General features: G+C 46.2%; 1 pseudogene; it reads right to left on the minus strand.

The window, feature by feature from the left end:
• Nucleotides 1–4,118: 4,118 nt before the first annotated feature.
• LOC147747203 (18S ribosomal RNA) lies at nucleotides 4,119–5,763 on the minus strand (annotated as a pseudogene).
• Nucleotides 5,764–19,138: the final 13,375 nt, after the last annotated feature.

Raw genomic sequence — 19,138 nt, forward strand, 5'->3', positions numbered from 1 at the left:
ACTGTACATTATGGGGGGGGAAAGCAAGCACACCTGCCCTGCTTCAACTGACATGAATTAATTTGGGGTTGATTAATGTGTCACTGAATTTAAACTTCCTGTCTGGCACCTGCTTCCTTATCTGTAATTTGCTTTCTGTTGCAGTGCATTTTTTTTCCCAGGACCTTTGTGGCCTACTTGTAGCTATTCTATGAGCCTGCTGTGAGAGTCAGAGCAGGGTCATAGAATAGTTGCAAGTAGGCAACTGAACTCTGGAGGGGCCCCTCAGGAAGCACTAGTACTACAGGGAATGGTTACTAATGATGACTTTGAACTTTTGCACCTGCTGAGTGCTTTCAGTTTTGCAAAACTCGTTTTTCTGCAGAACAGCAACTGTAATACCCCAAACAAACGTAGGCAACTGAACTCTGGAGGGGCCCCTCAGGAAGCACTACAGGAATGGTTACTAATGATGAGTGAACTTTTGCACCTGCTGAGTGCTTTCAGTTTTGCAAAACTCGTTTTTCTGCAGAACAGCAACGGTAATCCCCCAAACAAACTTACTTGTGAAAGTTGATTTCTAATCCAAAAGTGATCCAAAGAAAGTCTAAAAGGCCTCAAATCCAAAAAAGTGCAGGCAAATGTCAACCTGAGGAGTTATTCTGATAAAAATCATCATTTTCCGAAGGTTTATGCTGCTTGCTGGTGGATTTCTTGTGCAGAATTGCAAATTTTGTAATTTCGCGAGTGCAAGATTGTTGCTGCCCGCCGCATCTACATGTTCGCAATTGCGAACTCTCGCAATGCGTCGCCAAACTCCCGCGGGATCCCGCAGCAAGATCCAAAATGGAGCAGCACTCTCAAAATATCGAGAAAAACAACTCGGCAAACGCTGAATGACGGTAAGTGAACGCCGCACGCCGCAATATTGTATCACCAAGCAAAAAAATCCGCTGCGTGCGAATTTGCGGATTTTCGGTAAATCCGCGAGAGTTCGCGGATTGCGAATTTACCGAAAATCCGCAAAAAATCCGCGAGCGGAACGGATTTTCCGCCCATGCTTAGTACTGTGCAGGAGCTAGCACTAACACCTACTCCTTGGCATATGAATGTTTGATTGATTCTGGAATGAGGTCAGAGAAAGCTGGTAAAATTACTGTTTCTTCCATTGGGCATTCCATTATGAACTCTAGTGGTCAAACCTTTTCAGGAAAAAGAATATCATAACCATGTGTCAGGTTGTCCCTTGATGTTTCTGAGTATGTTCCCCTCCATTGTGAGCGTTATTTCATATAAACAATGTGGGACACTTACTCTTGTGTCAGATGTTTCCACTGTGATATGCTCATTCAGCACTACTACCACCAGATAATCCATCATGTTCTGGTGAGCTATTGTGACTTCTGCTGCACGGTCCAGCATCATCACTGCCCATTCCTGTTCAGAAGCAGAGTCCTCAGTAGCCTGGGCATGTCTAATTTTAATTCCTGCTATATTCTTAATTTTGAATTGAGGTTTAGGAGTCTTTTGTTTATCTTCTTTCTTTAAAATGTAGTCTGAAGTGCGATGTGTTTCCCTTTTCGGTCTACACGCTCTTCTGATCTGCGCTCTGAGTGTCCACCTCTCTCAGAATGTGTATTGCATAAAGCCTGAAAGGAATGAGAAGAATGTGTACCAGTGTCCTGATACCGTCAGACTTTCTAATGTTATCACCGTTCCTTAAATTACATTTCTTATTAGTGTTTTCCTGCTGAGGAGACCCACCCCGTGATTGTGTCTTGTTTTGTTTATTTTTTTGTTTATTGCCCCATTTTTTCTTGGAAGAATCGGGTGCTTGCTTAAAGATATCCTTTTCAGAATTACTCTTAACTTGCAGTTTCTCAGGTCTGGCTCCCAAATTATCTCTAGCTAGCGTAGCATAGGTTTCTTCAATAATTTTAGGCAATTCTCTCCCCTGCTGTGCAGTAGTGAACTCCCTCAGATGTTGGTGTATAGCCAATGCTGATACTTCCCCCTTTATGTTACTTAACATAATGGCTGATACTGTGGCAAAATTAAATTAAAATAGTTTAATCCCCAAGTCCAGGACAGGTACTGCCCCATGCTCATCCTGTACTTGTTTCATCACTTCAGGTAAAACTGCTATTGAAGGGGTACCATGAGTTCTGGTGTAAACAGCAGCAAAGACTTTACCCCAAGAGGCACTTTCTTCTACCGGGAGAGCCATCCCCATCAGCAAGCAATCGTTAATATTCTGTGTTTGTCTTGCGGGCCCATAGGGGGAAAAACACCTTCAAGCTGGCTTGTTTTTTGTGCTATCTAGAACGGAATGTGTTCCCTACTGGTGGGAATCTTTCACAGTACGGCATTCAGCACTTGTGGGCAGAAACCTATAGTAGCTAATTGTGGTTGTGCAGCCTGGGAAGTCCGTGCAGGGTTAATTGTGAGTGTTTGCATTATGAACTGTGTAAGGTTTCTGTAAATCTTTACTAGATCTTCGCATAGTGTTGCTAATTTTGCTGCATCTAAAATAGCAATATTAGGATGTGCTGTATAAGCCGCTAGAACCGGCCCAGTCACTTCTTCTTTGCTGAACGGACCGAATCTCGTATTTTCTACAGTGTGGGGGAGGGCACCTTTAAACCAATTTATGTGTTCTTGGTAAGTTAACTGAATTTTTATGTCCACATACGGAAAATATTCTTCTGGTGTTTTATCTTCAATGTATGTGTGAAAGGTTTTGTGCGAGCATCCGCAGCCAGGAATGTAACGCAAGAGTAGAATACCTCTGTTCTGAATGCTTCCAGTGCCTCGACCACAAAGTAAACGTCCCCACCCGTTGTCAAGAGACCATGATGTAGAAATTTCATAGTAACTGCATGTCTGCAATTTTCTGTAATATTTAGTATAACTGCTTGTTCTCCAATGTCCTAACTCGCTTAACTGTTTACGGACATTGTGTGAAGAGAAAAGAGAGTTCATGAAATTAATTTATGGAGATAGTGTTAGCACAATGTGGGAACATTTTTATACTATGAATAACCTACAGCCAAGACATAGAGTATACCTACTTAGCTGAGGTGGATTTCCCTTCTCACCACAGACTTCTCCGTTCTGGAGGTGAGTAGGGGCTCTGGGTAAAGTACAACTGAATTACTCAGATAGACTGTTAAATAAGAACCCAACCAGGTTGGGCGCCATGTCGTTTAGCTCCCACTAATCCGTAGGACCAGCGTGCTTGTTGGACAACATAAACTTTGGGTGAGCTGCCTAGACTGATTCTGGGCACCCCTGCAAGATATCAGCTAGCTCACAGTGCCACCATAAGCCCTCCTGAACTTACCAGGGAGCAAATAGTTTCTGCCAACCACTTAACATGACAACCCTGACCCCTCCAGGATTGTGGTAACAGAATAAAACCTTTCGCTCAGTTACTCGTGCCTCCTAGTGCTCAGAGAAATATATACAGAATTCACAGTGGGGCATTGTAGATATATTTATTGAACCAATGTTATTCTTCTATAGAATACATGTGCTGTGATAATCAATAGACAGAAGCAGATGAAAGTGATTACAAGCACCAAAAGAGTAAATAGTAGATACCGTTCTACCATGGTGCTGAAACAGTGTATATATGCAGACGTATAAATAAGACAGCAATCAGGCATACTACTATTATGCAAACCCTACTCGGAGTGTACCTAGAGTGTGTGTAGGTGTGAAGCCAAGAATCCCGCCAAGGGACGATCCAACCCTATTACCTGGCGGGAGAGAATGTAGGAGCACGTCTTGGTCATGAACAGGACACCCCTTCATGGAGATGTCAGACCGCTGTGTGGTGAAGTCTAAGCATGCAGGGACCCTCTGTGTCAGCTGAAGTATTCCCTCTGCTAATCTTTTGGTATGCTCACTATTTACAATAGAAAGCATCCTTGTGATGTGCGTACTGATTAGCGATGTTAAAGATATGAAGATAGCCCTGTCACACCGTGGATGAAGATAGAACGACATTTGTACATACAGTGTCAAGACGCCTTGTACAGGTTGTTCGAAGCATCGTGATAATGTTATGCAAAGCTAGCTGTGTAAAGTAGTATCAGAGAAACAAATCCAACATTGTCACACACACAATTATGTGCAAAAGATCACAGCAGAAATGTTATTGTGTAAAATTAGGACCATGTAAGAAAAATGTGTATCTCCGTTACTTGGGCCAGACCCGGGCACATAACAGAATGTTCATTGGAAATAATTACAGTCCACATTCCCGATCACAAATGGGGTTCAGCCGGTTACCCGCACCTGTCAGCGAAGGGTAAATGCATGCTGATCTGTGCAGTATGGCGGGCAGATAGCCCCAGACATCTAAGGGCATCATAGACCTGTTATTACTCGATCTCTTGTGGATAAATTCTACTTGTTGTTCTACAAAGATAAACACTGACCACTGGGGTTTGTGTATCTATTTAGAATGGAGGAGTCTCATTTCTTATTGGAATTAAGTAGGCAAATTGCTTCATTAACAAGGAACGGCCATGCAACGCCATCCACAGAATCGAGAAAGCGCTATCAATCTGTCAATCCTTTCTGTGTCCAGGTCGGGTGAAATTTCACATGTTGAGCCAAATTAAGCCGCAGGCCCCACTTCTGGTGGTGCCTTTCCATCAATTATTTTAAGTTTCAGCTTTGCAATGGTACTTCCCCTGGAACTCAAAGACTTTGGTTTCCTGGAAGCTGTTCAGCTGGACTGGGAATAACACCACCAAATCGCTAGTGGCCATCATTTACAGTCAGAACTATGACGGTATCTGAGAATCTTCAAACCTCCGACTTTCATTCTTGATTAATGAAAAAATTCTTGGTAAATGCTTTCGCTTTGGTTTGTCTTGCACTGGTCCAAACAGTTCATCTTTAGTGGCACAATATGAATGCCCCGGGCCTTCCCTCTTAATCATGACACCAATTCAAAAATTAATAAATTAGAACCAGAGTCCTAATCCATTATTCCTGACTGAAATATTCAGGTGATTGGTGCATTTTGAACCCTCTAATAAACTCTTCCGACCCCCAGGATACTGAGTCAACAGCATCAAGGGAGCGCCGAGAGACATAGGATAGGACATGCAGTAGCTGCCACTAGCTCAATGACAAGTATTTAATTGCAGCAACTTTAATATACGCTATTGAGCTGGAATTACCACAGCTGCTGGCATGAGACTTGCACCCAGTGGATCCTCGTTAAAGGATTTAAAGTGTACTGATTCCAATTACAGGGCCCCGAAAGAGTCCTGTGTCGTTATTTTTCGTCACTACCTCCCCAAGTCAGGAGTGGGTAATTTTCATGCCTGCTGCCTTCCTTGGACTAGTAGCTGATTAGTTTCCCTTTCTGGAATCTAACACTGATTCCCAGTTACCCTGTTACCCGTGGTCACCATTGTAGGCACAGAAAGTACCATAGAAAGTTGATAGGAAGACATTTGAATGTATCACCACCACCAGGGGGAGTTGTGATTGGCTTGAGTTTATCTAAAGTCAGTAAAGTGGATAGTCTTAGCCTGGATTAGTCTTGATCTAATAAATTCACGCATCTCAGGAGTTCAGGCTCTTCAGCATGTTTTAGCACTAGAATTACCATTTATATCCAAGTAACAGATGGAGCGATCAAAGGAACCATAACTGATTTAATGAGCCAATCACAATGTCACTGTACCAGCAGTATGCACTTCCACGTGCATGGCTTAATGTTTGAGACAAGCATATGCTACTGGCAGAATTAACATGGCAGCTACACCTGCTGGACGAGATGATGAGCTGCATGCTTGTCCTGGACCAACCTCCGCACTTCTCAGTAGCCTGCTGCAGTAAGCCCCTGGTTTGCCTGCAGGTGCCTGGTGGGCCAAGGGGGTCGCACAGGCACTCGTGGGCCCAGCCTGCTCTGTAACGATGGAAGAGAGAGGTGGGCCATGGCGCAGCCTGAGCAAGACACAGGCATGAAAAGGCAGGGACACCCCATGAAGCAGTCGTTCTGAGCTGCTACATAAATGCACTAGGTGTAGAAGGGCAGTGGCATAGTGTGATGAGGCTTGGACCAGCTTGCAGCAGCTGGGACTAGAGTCATCTGACCCCTTCTACTCTAGTGACTGGATGGACTGTCCCATAGCAGGCTGCCTTACACGGGGATATCAGCTTCACATCCCTGCCTGTTCTTTGAGAAGGCAGGATCAGAGGAAAGGCCCATCAGACAGAGCTGAATGGAAGTGGTGGAGCCGGGGACCCAGGGCCCCTAAGACCCTGTCCATACTAATCCGGAGGAAGGCTTCCTGCCTTTCTTGTAATCCGTGCATACCGAGTGACAGAGGGGGACTTTTGAGAAAATGTATTCGAACTCCTAGAGCCCTGACTAGGTTTAAAGAGTCAAATGAGCCCTCATCTGGACTTCCAGGGCAGTCCCGCAATCTGCGTGTGCCATTCAATCCTATAGCATGTGTACCTAGATGCCGGGCTAAGAATGAACAGATGGCCGGGCTTGAAGGAAGGATGCCATTTGGTCACACCATATCTTATTAATCAAATTCTGCTGCCCTTTGAAGGGGCTCCCTAGACGGATTCTTGGAGCCGCAGCTAGGCCTCAGACATGGGGGCTGTGAGGAGGCCTCATGGAGCTCTGACCCAGGGCCTGTCAGAGCTTTTTTTTCTAGCCAAGCAGGGAAGCCTTGCCTGGGGCTGCAGGACCCCGTCCCAGGCTCAAAGTGCCATGGTGGGCCACCAGGTCGGGGGCCACCCTAGGCCTATTAGAGCTCTAACCCAGGGCCTCTTTAGAGCTTCTTTACCCAGACAAGAAGGGGAGACCTACCCGGGCTTGTGGGAACCCTTCCAGGGCACTTTGTGACAAGATGGCTGGAGAACAGAGCCCAGGGCCGGGGGCCTTCACCCCCAGCGCTGATGGAGGTCTGAGCTGGGGCCCGGTTAGAGCTTAACCTGGGCAGGCAGCGGATGCCTTCCTATGCCTGCAGAATCCCGTCCCAGGCTCTTTAAGACATGGTGGGCTAGAGGACACATCATACGGCTGGGGGCTACCACTTCCCCAGGGCTGCCCGAGCTCTGACCTGGGGCCTGGTCAGAGTTTCTTAACCCATGCAGGGTGTGGAGACCTCCCAGACCTGCGAGACCCCATCACAAGCTCCAAGTGACACAGTCCATAGATGGGGGCTTCCAACACCGGTTGCTGGAGCTCTGACCTGGGGTTCATTCAGAGCTTCTTGCACTGGGCTTGCGGGACCCCTTTGAGATACAGTGGGCTGGAAGACAGAGGCCAGCACTGGGGCTACAACCCCAGGCCTGCTGGAGTGCTGACCAGGCGCCAATCAGAGCTTCTGACCCTGGGCTCTCAGTGAAATAATTCCTTGGCCAGCGGGACCCCATCCTGGGCACTTTGAGACACAGTAGGCTAGAGGACGAAGCCCAGGGATTCCACTCCAGCACCTGCCAGAGTTCTGACCCGGGGCCCAGTCTTAGTGTCTAAACCCAGGCTAGCAGGGGAGACCTCCGGGGCCTGCAGGATCCTGTCCCTGGCACTTTGAGACATGGTGGGCCAGAGACTGGAGCCAGGACCAGGGATTTCCACCTCGGGCTTGCTGTAGCTCTGACCCATGGTCCAGTCAGAGATTCTTAACACAGGCAGGCAGGGAAGCCTTTACGGGCCTGCAGGACCCAGTCATGGGTACTTTATAACACAGCGGACCGGGGAAAGGGGTCCAATGAAGGGGACTTCTACCTTCAGCCCAACCAGAGTTCTGACCCAGGGCCGGGTCAGAACTTCTTAACCTGGACAGGCAGAGGAGACCTCTCATGGCTTGCAAGACCCACTCCGGGCACTTTGACACAAGTTGAGAAGGAGAACAACGCCCCGCACCAGGGGCTACCACGCCTGTGGCTGCTGTAGCTCTGACATGGGGACCGGTCAGAACTTGTTAACCCAGGCACCAGCAAATGGCTTCCTGGGCCTATGGGACACAGTGGGCCAGTAAAAGTAGACCAACGCCGGGGCTGCCAACCCATGGGCCAGCTGGAGCTCTGACCCAGGGCCAGGTCAGAGTTTCTTAACCAGTGTATTAAGGGGAGATTTCCTGCGGCCTGCAGGGCTCTGTCCAGATAACTTTGAGACAGAATGTGCCAGAGAATGGAGCCAGGGCTGCGGGCTTCCACCAAGGGCTTCCTAACAGGAGCAGGTAGGGGAGGCTTTTGCAGGCATGCAGAACCCTGTCGTGGATACAGTGCAACACAGCAGCTGGGAAAGGGAGCCCAGGGCCCTTCCAACCCCTGGCCAGCTGAATCTATGGCCTGGGGCCCAGTCAGAGCTTCTTTATCTGGCCAAGCAGGGGAGCCCTCCCAGGGCCTGTAGGACCCAACAAAGGAATTTTTGGTGACACTGCTGCCTGGAGAATGGAGCCCAGGATGGAGGTTTCCTCCACAGGGCCAGTTGGAGCTCTGACCCCGGGCCTGGTCTGCACATCGACTGACAAAGGGGAAGATTCAAGAGAATGTATCCAGCCTCCTAGAGCCCTGACTGGGCTTGAAGCTTCAAGTGAGGCATCATTGGGACTTCTGAATGCTGAACACGGAGTCACATGAAGGAAATGACTTGGTTTGTTTATTGAAGTACAAAACTTCACCGGTGAGCTTGGCAAGGCACATTTTGCACCACCAATGTAAGCCTGGTAAATGACCCCTAATTATAAGTATATTCCAGTTCTGAGGACTACAAGGTTGCCCTTGTTGTTTAATGTATGCCAAAAAGGAAGGGACAGCCGGTGTTCAGCTACCAAAATACAAGTACTTGTGAACTCAAAACTTAAGTTGAAACCAGTGTGTCTTTGTGTTCATTCACACCACAACTCTGTGACCCAGAGGAAGAAAATGTGGAGCACAGATGTGCAGAGGTATGCCACTGGACAATAATGAACCAAAGAGAAGGTATAACAAGCAACAATGAAGGATCAAGACCCCTGTTTCAGAGATAAAAGTTCAGCCTAGTACCTTCTCTGAAGATGATGCACACAACTCCATGTGTTTCCAAGAGAAGGGAGATCCTAGTCCTGTTTGACCTTCATGGGGCCGAAGGAGAGGATCGAAACACTAAGGCAAACCCCACTGCCCATATATGCTCATCTTTGGATCACTTGGTTGTTGATATTTTTGCTGTGATATTATGGTAGCACCATATTCAAATGTGCTATACTGACATAGAGTCGGTGAGAGATAGTGTGGCAAGGAGACCCACAAACTCAGGATTTTGCATATGTATATTTGGTGAATCTCACATCCTCCCAACCCAAACCTTTACAGGTCCTTTCTCCCATCATATATATTAGTGGAGATGATCTAGTCTTTACATTTCCTCATGCTAGGTGCAAGTGTCCCAACTAACTACATATGTGTTAGGTAGGTGCATGTGTTTCTGCATCTTGTGTGTGATATCCGGCCACAGTTGTATATGTGAAGGGTCTGTTTGGTATGAGTGTGGATGTGCCACATGGAAGTCTACATTAAAATGTTACCTGGACCTTATTTATGATGGCATGCAGATATTTGATTTAACAGAGTTTGACAATCGCACACCATTCATGTAATAAGCAACAGGCTTTTTGCATAGCTTGCCGCCACCATTGGTGAATATGCAGGCATGCAATAGCACATCGTAGCACTATTTTAATTTTGGCATGCCCATGCCATGTGCCCGCCAAACTGCACATTTCATTACAGAGGCTGTGATACTTCCACTCACCTCTTCTGTTGCCGGCAAATCATTGGTCATAACCAAAGTTGTGCAGCATCAGCAAACATTTCACAATTTTTTTCCAGCAGATTTTCCTACTTTGAATGAATGATGGGTTTGTATAACGCAAACAGCTACTCAAAAATTCAGTGTCCCATTACTGACAACAAAAGTAACGTCAGGAAAGACAGGGGTAAGTAGAGTTATTGGCTGAACAGATAGGTTTTTAGGGATACGCGGAAGGAAGATCCAGTTCCTATGCTTCTGAATTGGAGGGGGAGGCGGATCCAGATCTAGGCAGTGCTAGCCAGGAAAGAAGTCCCACCATGTCTGGATTTTTTAAACACAGGTGATAACTATGAGGTGAGCTTTGCCGGAGCATAATTTCTACTAGGTTGGTACTCAAATCTTCTATTCAGGTACCTAGGGGCAGCATTGTGCAGTGCCCGGTGTGCAGGGCACAAGTCCTAAAAAAAGAAGTGGGGGGACGCTGTCACCGGAAGTGACGTCACGACAGGAAGTGACATCATGAAAGGTGGCTTGCACCATGACGTTAACATTTTGACCCCCCAGGAAACATTTCTGCGGACGCCCATGACTGCAGGAACAATATATAAAGGAGACGCAGGGTGAAGTGAGTGCCTGAACTGCAGGAACAATATATAAAGAAGGCGCAGCCGAGCTCCGCAGACTACACTGGACGCAGTGCTCTCGGAGGGTGCGGGGCTATGAAAGCCTCGGCGTATTTTTGTGTGGGTGGAAGGAACCTCCAATTTTAATTCGGATACCGCTTTGTGCACACTTCGAAAATGTTCCATGGTAGCAGCACTCTGCCCCCCACGAGAGTTTTTACCCCAGAGGGTCCGGCACAGATCCGAGTCCGCATTTCATTCATTCAGTAAAATGACTGATTTTGCCTGACAGCGCATCTGCCGTAACCAGGGGGCCATGGGGGCTTAAATCCGTCTCACTTTCGTCCCAGAGAGGCCAAAGAGTGAAGTCCAGCTGTTAGGCAGGAGGGACGGCGTCCACCCGGTAAATAAGTGGGGGTACGCCGTCCACCCACGTGGTACCCCGACTCGAGTCCTGCTGGTGTCCCTTGGTACGTGCCCTAAAAGGGATCCTTTTGCTAACTGGGAGCCAGTGCAGTGTGGAGAGGAAGGGCGAAGCAGGGGCGTAACTTGGTCAAAAAGATTGAGAGGGTGCGAGCTTCAGATTTTCCGACAATGCCTGGCATATAATGTTTAAATACATTATACGACAAGCAAGGTGCATGAGAGGGTTCAAAGTTGCAGTGGAAAGGGAGAGGAATGCGGATTTGTAGGAGTACTAAGAGAGAAAACACACTATTTTGTAAAATAACCAATGTGTTTGAGGACTTACAAAACATAGAGTGTGTGTGGGTTTTTGTCTGTGTGTATGTAAACATTCCATCTGAAATCCAACTGACATCTCACAATACCTGACTGGAAGTATCTATATCCAACTATTTATCAGTAATTGTGGCACGAACGACCGTTTTGCGGCAATCCCCGGGAAGGAGGGGAAGGAATTTTCTGAGAGCCCTGAGGGTCCACATACATTTTAACATGGATTATTTTGCAGCAGAGACACAACAACGGTTCTCTATGTTTCAGGTTATATTTCTGGCCCATGTTGATGCAGACGGTGACTGGTCAGACCGGAAGTGTCTGTACGGTGAATAGGACAGCACTTTCAGGCGCTTCTAAAATGGCGTTCGTTGCACTTTAGGTGCAATAGTCAATGTCCCCGTTTTCCAGTTGATGGTGCACGTGTCCTCTCCTTTTTACGAGGAACTCCTTATTTATCATCTGCACGGAAAGAAAAATACAGCGTAACTTCGTCTGTGTGCTCCTTATCAGCAGGCATGCATCATTTATTTGTAAAGTTTCAGGTCAGGGAAAGGCCCGCACAAGAGACGTCGTGCACGGGGAGTTCACACTTCTTCTATTGGCGCCATCTGTAAAATGACTGCACTCCTGCAGTGCTGCTCAGTGATGATTAAAGAGCAGTAAACAGGCTTCCGAAGAGCACCCCGAAGACCGCAGCTCTGCGCCTTCTGCGGGATGACGTCACCATTTTAAAAATAAGCCTGGCTCTTTTTGTTTCCAAGGTGAAGGAGAACCTTGGAGTCCCAGGCATTCAAATGAAATCAGCCTTGAGTGCGACAAAGTGCTTTCTAGCGTGAAACATACTAGAGGCGCTTTATTTAGAATCCGAGGTTGGCAGCAGTTCAAAACCATTAGAGTCACTAGTGTTTAATTTGTATTATTATAATAATAACAACAACAGGTGCTATAGTTTCCTTAGGAGTCGCGGCCAACATTAACAAATGCAAGGCTGCGTAGTGTTAATTACATCTCGTGCCTCTTTTCTCCACCTCCGACACTTGCTGTCTCTACCTTACTCTTGCAGGTTCTTTTTCATCCCTCATTTCTCTCTTGCTCGTCATTTCATTTATTTCTCTTCGTCTTCTTCCCTTTTGTGCCTTTCTCTCGCTTGCTCTGGGCCAAAGTTTGATGATTACAAATAAGCCCCAATCCCCCAAAATGAGGGTATTTGCCCACCACCAGCAGCCCCCGGCACAAATTAAGCACTGATCAATCATTCTACCTGCTGTCAATATGGTATGTTTGGTACACTCCCCCTGCATGGATGAGACGAGTGTCTTTCTCGGTCTCCTGTGGATGTTCCAGGGCCTTGTTTTATTATTTATTATTTTGACTCCTCTACTTCAGTTAGGAGGCGGTTTCATTATTCATTCCTTCACAGCACATTTTCTGATGTTAATGCTGCGTACCTGATATGGTAGTCAATTATTTCCTATTCTCCTGCTGGTAAATGGCTTCCTCTTGTCTTCTGTTTATTACCCCTAGGATTTCAAAAGTCTTTGTCACAGGCCTGGGATCCCGCCTTTCTTCCAGCAAATTCTTTTTCAGTAATTTTTTAACCTCTTCTCATGTCATTTGCCACTTGCTTGGTTTGTCTTTGGGTTGACCCACTTCTATCTTACTTCTCAGAGCCCAGGGCCGGACTGTGAACCAACACTGGCCCTGGCAAAGAGCTTTGCCGGCTCCCCTGGGAGCGGCCGAGCTGTCTGCCAGGGCAGGTTTCAGCCGATTTTGTTACAGGGGCTGATTTTGCAGCTATGTTGCAAAAACGGCCCTGTAACAAAAACGGGCCCCAGGGGCCCAAAATCGGCCCCCACCGTAGCGGCCCACCGGGGAAACGCCCAGTGCCCACTACGGCCAGTCCGGCCCTGTCAGAACCCCTCTCAGAAGGCGACTGGGCACACAGGGGCTTCTGAACCCAACTGTGGGGGTTGATGCCTTTTACTCCTGCTGTCCCGGGGTCCGACCCACTATGGATCTTGAGCAACTGGGCCAAGTACCCCTTCTGCACTTGACTCTCAGGATTAGCATGGTCCGAACAGTCCAAACCTCTGGGGAGAGGTGGATACAGGGTAGTAAACACGGGCTCAAAACTCATTGCTCTAGCTATAGTAGTTATCCTCCATTCATTATTAGAAACATCCAGGGTATGCCCCACAAGTAGTCTCTGGATAGTCCACTTTCCCTCTACGTTAAAGTCACCAACAGCTATTGCACAAGGCTACGGTCCTGACAGCATGGCAGTCATTTTTATGGTAGCACCTCCTGGCGCCCGGGGTAACCTACTTGGCACTACCTTTGGGCTCCAACCTGATTGGCGCAGCGCAGCACATGGCTCATCTACGGTGGCCTTTCTCAGGCATACAAGGGTTGCTGACTTTGTTCCGCACATGGACAATGACCCAATCGGTACAGCAGACATTTCCTAACACTTCACAAATAGATTCCACTTGACAGGACTCCACACTGGACCTTGCTCACTCCAATGCTCTTCTCTTCCTTACAGGGCACACTGGTCTTGGCAAGCAGGCAGGCGCTGGTGCTCCAGGCTCCGGGGAAGGTTTTCTTGGTTTACCTGGCTGATGTCCTCTCACCCAGCGGGAGGCTAGCAAGCCTTGGCCCTCAGTCTTGGTCACAGGCAGATGTCTCACATAGCTTCTCCTCCTCACACAGCCCATCTGGTTGCTTTGCAGATGCCACTTTTTGGGGTTTGAAAATCCCCTTCATATAGTCAAATTCCAGACACCAAATGTGATTTAGGGTCTGCGTCTTTGAAGTTTTATGTTGGGGTTGTGCTTCTTTTGAAATATCCACTCCTCTGCCTTCTTCTTCCTCTGAAAAGCAGCCTGTCACAGCAGGAGCAACTCCAAAGATGACAGACCCTCAATAAAGGCCATGGGAGTGACTAGAGTTCACATGTGGAAGTCAGCCACGGTGATAAGTGCATCAAAAGGTTAATCCGAGGCTCCCACTCTTTGTGATTTGCTTATCAGCCCCATCTCCCCGAGATTTGCTCAGGCCCCGTCCTTGTGACCTCTCACTGAATCAAATCGCACCCTTTGAAGTCTACAGGAGAAGCCTGGCTCTCCCCTTCCCAGTGTGTGCCCTGCCCAGCGTATAGAAATACATCAATGCACAAATGTGTCTGGGGGGGGATTACTCTACTACTCTGCTTATATGTTTTCACCATGCAGACCTGGGTCTCCCAAAATGGAATCTACAGTCCTTCATGCAATATTCCCACGGCAGGCACACTTACACCCAGTTTATGTATACAATATACACACACTGCACAATACTGTATCCCCTATATACTGTACCACTCATTGGCACACATACACCTAGCACATATATTTACCATGCATGCACTGCGCAGCACTGTATCCGTCAAGTGCTCTAACTCTCATAGGCACGCGTAGATCCAGCACATACATTTAGCATGCACACGCTGCCTAGAATTGTATCCCTTGTGTATTGTACCCCTTCCAGGTACACATACACACAGCATATGCATCCTTCATCTGTTGTACCATTCACATGGATACATACACCCAGCATATGCATGTAACATGGGTGCACCTCATAATACTGCATGATCCTTGTACTATACTCTTCCCAGGTGCACACACACACCCAGCGCAGATACAACACTCTTGCACTGCACAGCACTACACACCAAACCATTGTAGGCAAAGGGGTGAGTTAAGCACACAGCAGCATGGATGAGTTAAGCACACAGCAGCAGAGCTTTAAAGTGAGTGAGCCTGTAGGCCTCATTCCAGTGACATAGGTTTAAAAGGACCTGTTCGCTCCTACTGATCACTACAAGGTATGCTGCCACCAATGCGCTTGTGCTGCTTAACTCCTAGTAAAGGCAGTAGGCTTTCACCACTATGAAGGTAGCGCTTTGGGCACCCCTTCTGTTCCAACAAGACCATAATCTGTGAAATCGGCCAATGTCATGGTGCACAAACAAGATAGGTGTTTGCCAATGTCAACAGACATCAGTCCAGTCCCAAATTTATTCTGGAAACTTTGCTTACAGTCATGAGCACAAAAACATTTTTTCTATGGCAGTGGTTCTTAACCTTTTGACTTCTGCAGACCGCCACCTTAATCATTACAGGAACAAAGGGACCCCCAATGAATCTGGACCTCGGCTTAGCATTTTCGATGGTCTGAATTGCAAAACAATACACACAAAATACAGAAACAAGAATTAATCAAACACATATACAAACACAAAATATAGAAACAAGAATTAATCAAACACATATACAAATAATAAAATATTTTATTTAATTCACAAACACACTAAAAAACAACATTTTAATGGGAAGGTTGGAGCTTTTCTAAATTCAATTGATGCCACTCATTGTCCATACTATGCACTATTTGATGCTTTGTGGAAGCATTTGCACAGCTCCCATACATCAATCTGAGGATAATAACTAATTGTTAGCCTCCAATTTCAAATTCCTCCACATTTAGAGGAGATTTAAGAAAATTAAATTGTATATTTTGCTTCTTTATTTATATACACTATATTAATGTAATTTCATGTTTTAAGCAGTCGCTTACCCCGAGGAGGTTTTGGGGGCCCTCAGGGGTCCCCCGACCACAGGTTAAGGAACACTGGTCCATGAGATTCACCTACTTCAAGACATACATTTACGTTGCTCTCACCACGTCCCTGTCACATAGTTTTGCCATTTCAAGGACATCTGGTACAAGAACACAAACTCTATGCTCCTACTTCAGCTTTAGGACCTTACCTCCCATCATGCACTGCTCTTCTGGATTATTGTGCATGCCTTGCACATGGTGTAACGTTCCTTAAACTAAACTACAATTATTGTTAATTTTCCACAAGTCATTCAACCTTCTCACCTAACACCAGCAACGGCTCCTCCGCTAAGGCAGAGGAGCGTCGCCCCACTGCTTTAAATTAGTGCAAAGGAAAAAATAAAATGATAATAAAGGAATGTTATTATCATATTATTTTTTAGTATTGCAGTAGTCACCAGGTTAGGGCGGGGCTGGCCTCCCCGCATCACAGGGAGGAGGACAGGCTGCTGCAGCACCTAAAGTGCGCATGACTGTTTGGCTGGCCGTCTTGGGCTGGACAAATAGTCATGCACACTTTGCATGTTCTCCACCCAGGCTGTATAACAGGCTGGGTGGAGAATATGCTCAGGCTTCCACTCCCTCTCCGAGTGCCGAACAACAGTGCTCAGACCAATTACAATGCTGCTATCAGCAGTGTCATGATTGGCTAGGCGAGTCTGGTAGCCTGGGTGCTTCATGTTCCTGCTGAGGAAAGGCGTTGACTTGTGACATGCAGGTAAGTTTTCTTTTTCATTTATTTCCTAACCCTCCCCCTCCACCTTCCCCGCCACTGTCCTCTACCAAACGCCACTGTCTAACACTGACCCCTATAATCAAGGCAGTCACATTTTAAGTCAACTAGAGGCTTTCAGGAGGAGCTTAGTTTTAACACTAAGAAATAATTACTACAGCTTTGATAAACTGTTCAAAAACCTTATTGTGTGACCTCAATTTTGAAGGAGAGTTGCAACGCAGAGCATCAAAAAAGCATTTGTCATCATTTTGGATACCACTGACATGAGATTACACGTCACACCAAAAGCAGCACTTTGGACTGCTTCTGCTCTTCCCTGGCATGTACCCTCCACCACCCTAGATTGGTCAGGCCATGCTTCCATCCCCTTAAATTGACTGTATACCAGTATATCTCATTGTGGCAGTCAAAGCATGCCAAGCATCAAATCTACTCTTTCAAAAACTTGTTTATCAACATACTTCACCAAGACTTGACAACGTGGGCTGCCATGCACCAATGAGGACCCGCTAATAAAAAGCCTAATTTCCCTTGTCCATGTGTGGTGTTCTGTGGACCTGGTTTATAAAGGAATAAATAAAATTACAAATCCCAGAATTTAAAGGAAAAACCTGGACTGGAGCAGCACATCCCGCATGGACGTGGGGAACTTGGCAGGACTGATTCAGTCCATAAGCCCTCTGATAGAGCAAGTGGGTCATCAGGAAGCAAGAGAAAATTTAATGAGGACCACAGCTCCTCTACGAGTCTTTTGGTGGCCCCTGCCTGGTCGCTATGGTAGAATTTCTATTTTAATTAGAAATATATGTGCTTACTAATAAGAGTGAATTTCAACTGAAAACGAAAATACTGGGATGTGCAAAGGTTTGATAGTTAAATGAATCCTTGTTTCCTATGTTGCATTAGCATTGTGTGCTTGTGTATATTATTGCTTTTACTCCATGCCGCAGAAAGCAAGCATGTGTTGTTTTTTCTCTCAACATGACCGCTGCAGTGCACTGTGCATTTTCAAATTACATCCTTCAAAATGCACTGACCCTTATAGCAACGACTCCCATATCTTTGTTAACTGAGTCCTCAACACTACAAGTCTTGGATAGGTTCTAGTGAGATGTCCCTGCGAAGACCCCTGGTGAATGGTCATTCTACTCCCACTTTCCACCAGAGTTGAGATAGGGCCTTCCATTCACCTCATTTTGTTATTGTACGACAGACGTACCCTAGGTAGTAGACTTTCTCCTAGTCCCCTATTTCTCTGACAGACAAGGGACTTGCCCACCTGACGTGGAAGTAAGAGGCCAGAATAAAAAATGAAACTGATTATGATGGTGATTAGAATTACGTATTTCTGCCTAGTGCATGGGCAACAAATAAGAAAAGTCTGGAGTTTGACGAGCCACTGAAAGAACACAATCTCGTCCTTGAGATGAGCAGGAGGACATCAGGCTCCATCAGGGCCAATTTGAGTCCATTCCATCTCTCTCTTCTGTCTCGCTTTACACACTCCTTGACCATTCAAGGGCCTGGCTCACCTGTTTTTATGATGACTTTACTCATCGCCTGTGTGGTGTATAACCTAATGATGTAGTACATTCATTGTACTTGTCCTTCCCACCTTCAAGGTCAATCTCAAGCTGTAATATTTTTTTTCTCACAGAGGAACAACTGTCCAATTCATTAAAAAAAGTTTGCCAGACGATAACTTGGACCAATGAAAAGGAAAGATGTGAAAAGGAAAGATGGTACCCACCGGCTTAATGACCATCAAAATTTCCAAACCAATGTGCTCCACCAGCATAAACATCACGGCCACTGCCCTTACACCGGTAATCTTAATTTGACACCACCAGACCAGCTACAGCAATCAACGTGGCATAAAGGACCCATTCATGTCAGTACTCCTCTGAAACCTCTTTGTGATCATCACATCAGACTCTTGGGCATTGTGTATATGTTGTTCTCTAGTCACACATTTTAGAACAGCGGGGATATCCACCCTTCTGGCCATGAAATCCAGAGTGAGGTGAAGATCAAGCACAGCAAACCATGACTGGAGTCTCCGGAAGGGCCTCTCTCTCCTCTACTCAACATTTCTTTATCAATGTATCATGGAATCCAGCAGAATGTTTTCAGCCCAGAGAGTACCTTTATTTCAGTTTCCCCCGAAGAATCTCAGTCCGAGTGTATCTCTGTATGTTGTGGGAAAAGTGAGGGAAGAAATTTGGCCCCCATTTTCCAGGCTACCCACTCCACAATATGCACTATTATCATAACATCTGAGAAGAATGCAACCATTTATATCCTGAGCATTTTAACATTTTGGTTCATAAGAAATGTGTTTTGAAGTACTTTCACATTGAGTTTACATTCAATCAGTTTATTGTTTGTTAATCTATGTATTCTCCAGAAATTGCTTTTATTTTTTACAAACAAATCTCTCTAATATGATTTTTAAGTAACCGAACTCTCAAGATTTCCAGTTCCCTGAATGAATGGGACTCTTCCAATCCAGTTTTTTTAGGTCGGGCCTAACGGCAGCTTTGGCTGTCTCACCAGCCTCATGTATTCTAAATAAAAAATGTCACAATAAAAATGCACACACCTATGTTT

This window comes from Lissotriton vulgaris, chromosome 1_1 (assembly GCF_964263255.1).
Source record: "Lissotriton vulgaris chromosome 1_1, aLisVul1.2, whole genome shotgun sequence".
Classification (NCBI taxonomy): Eukaryota; Metazoa; Chordata; class Amphibia; order Caudata; family Salamandridae; genus Lissotriton; species Lissotriton vulgaris.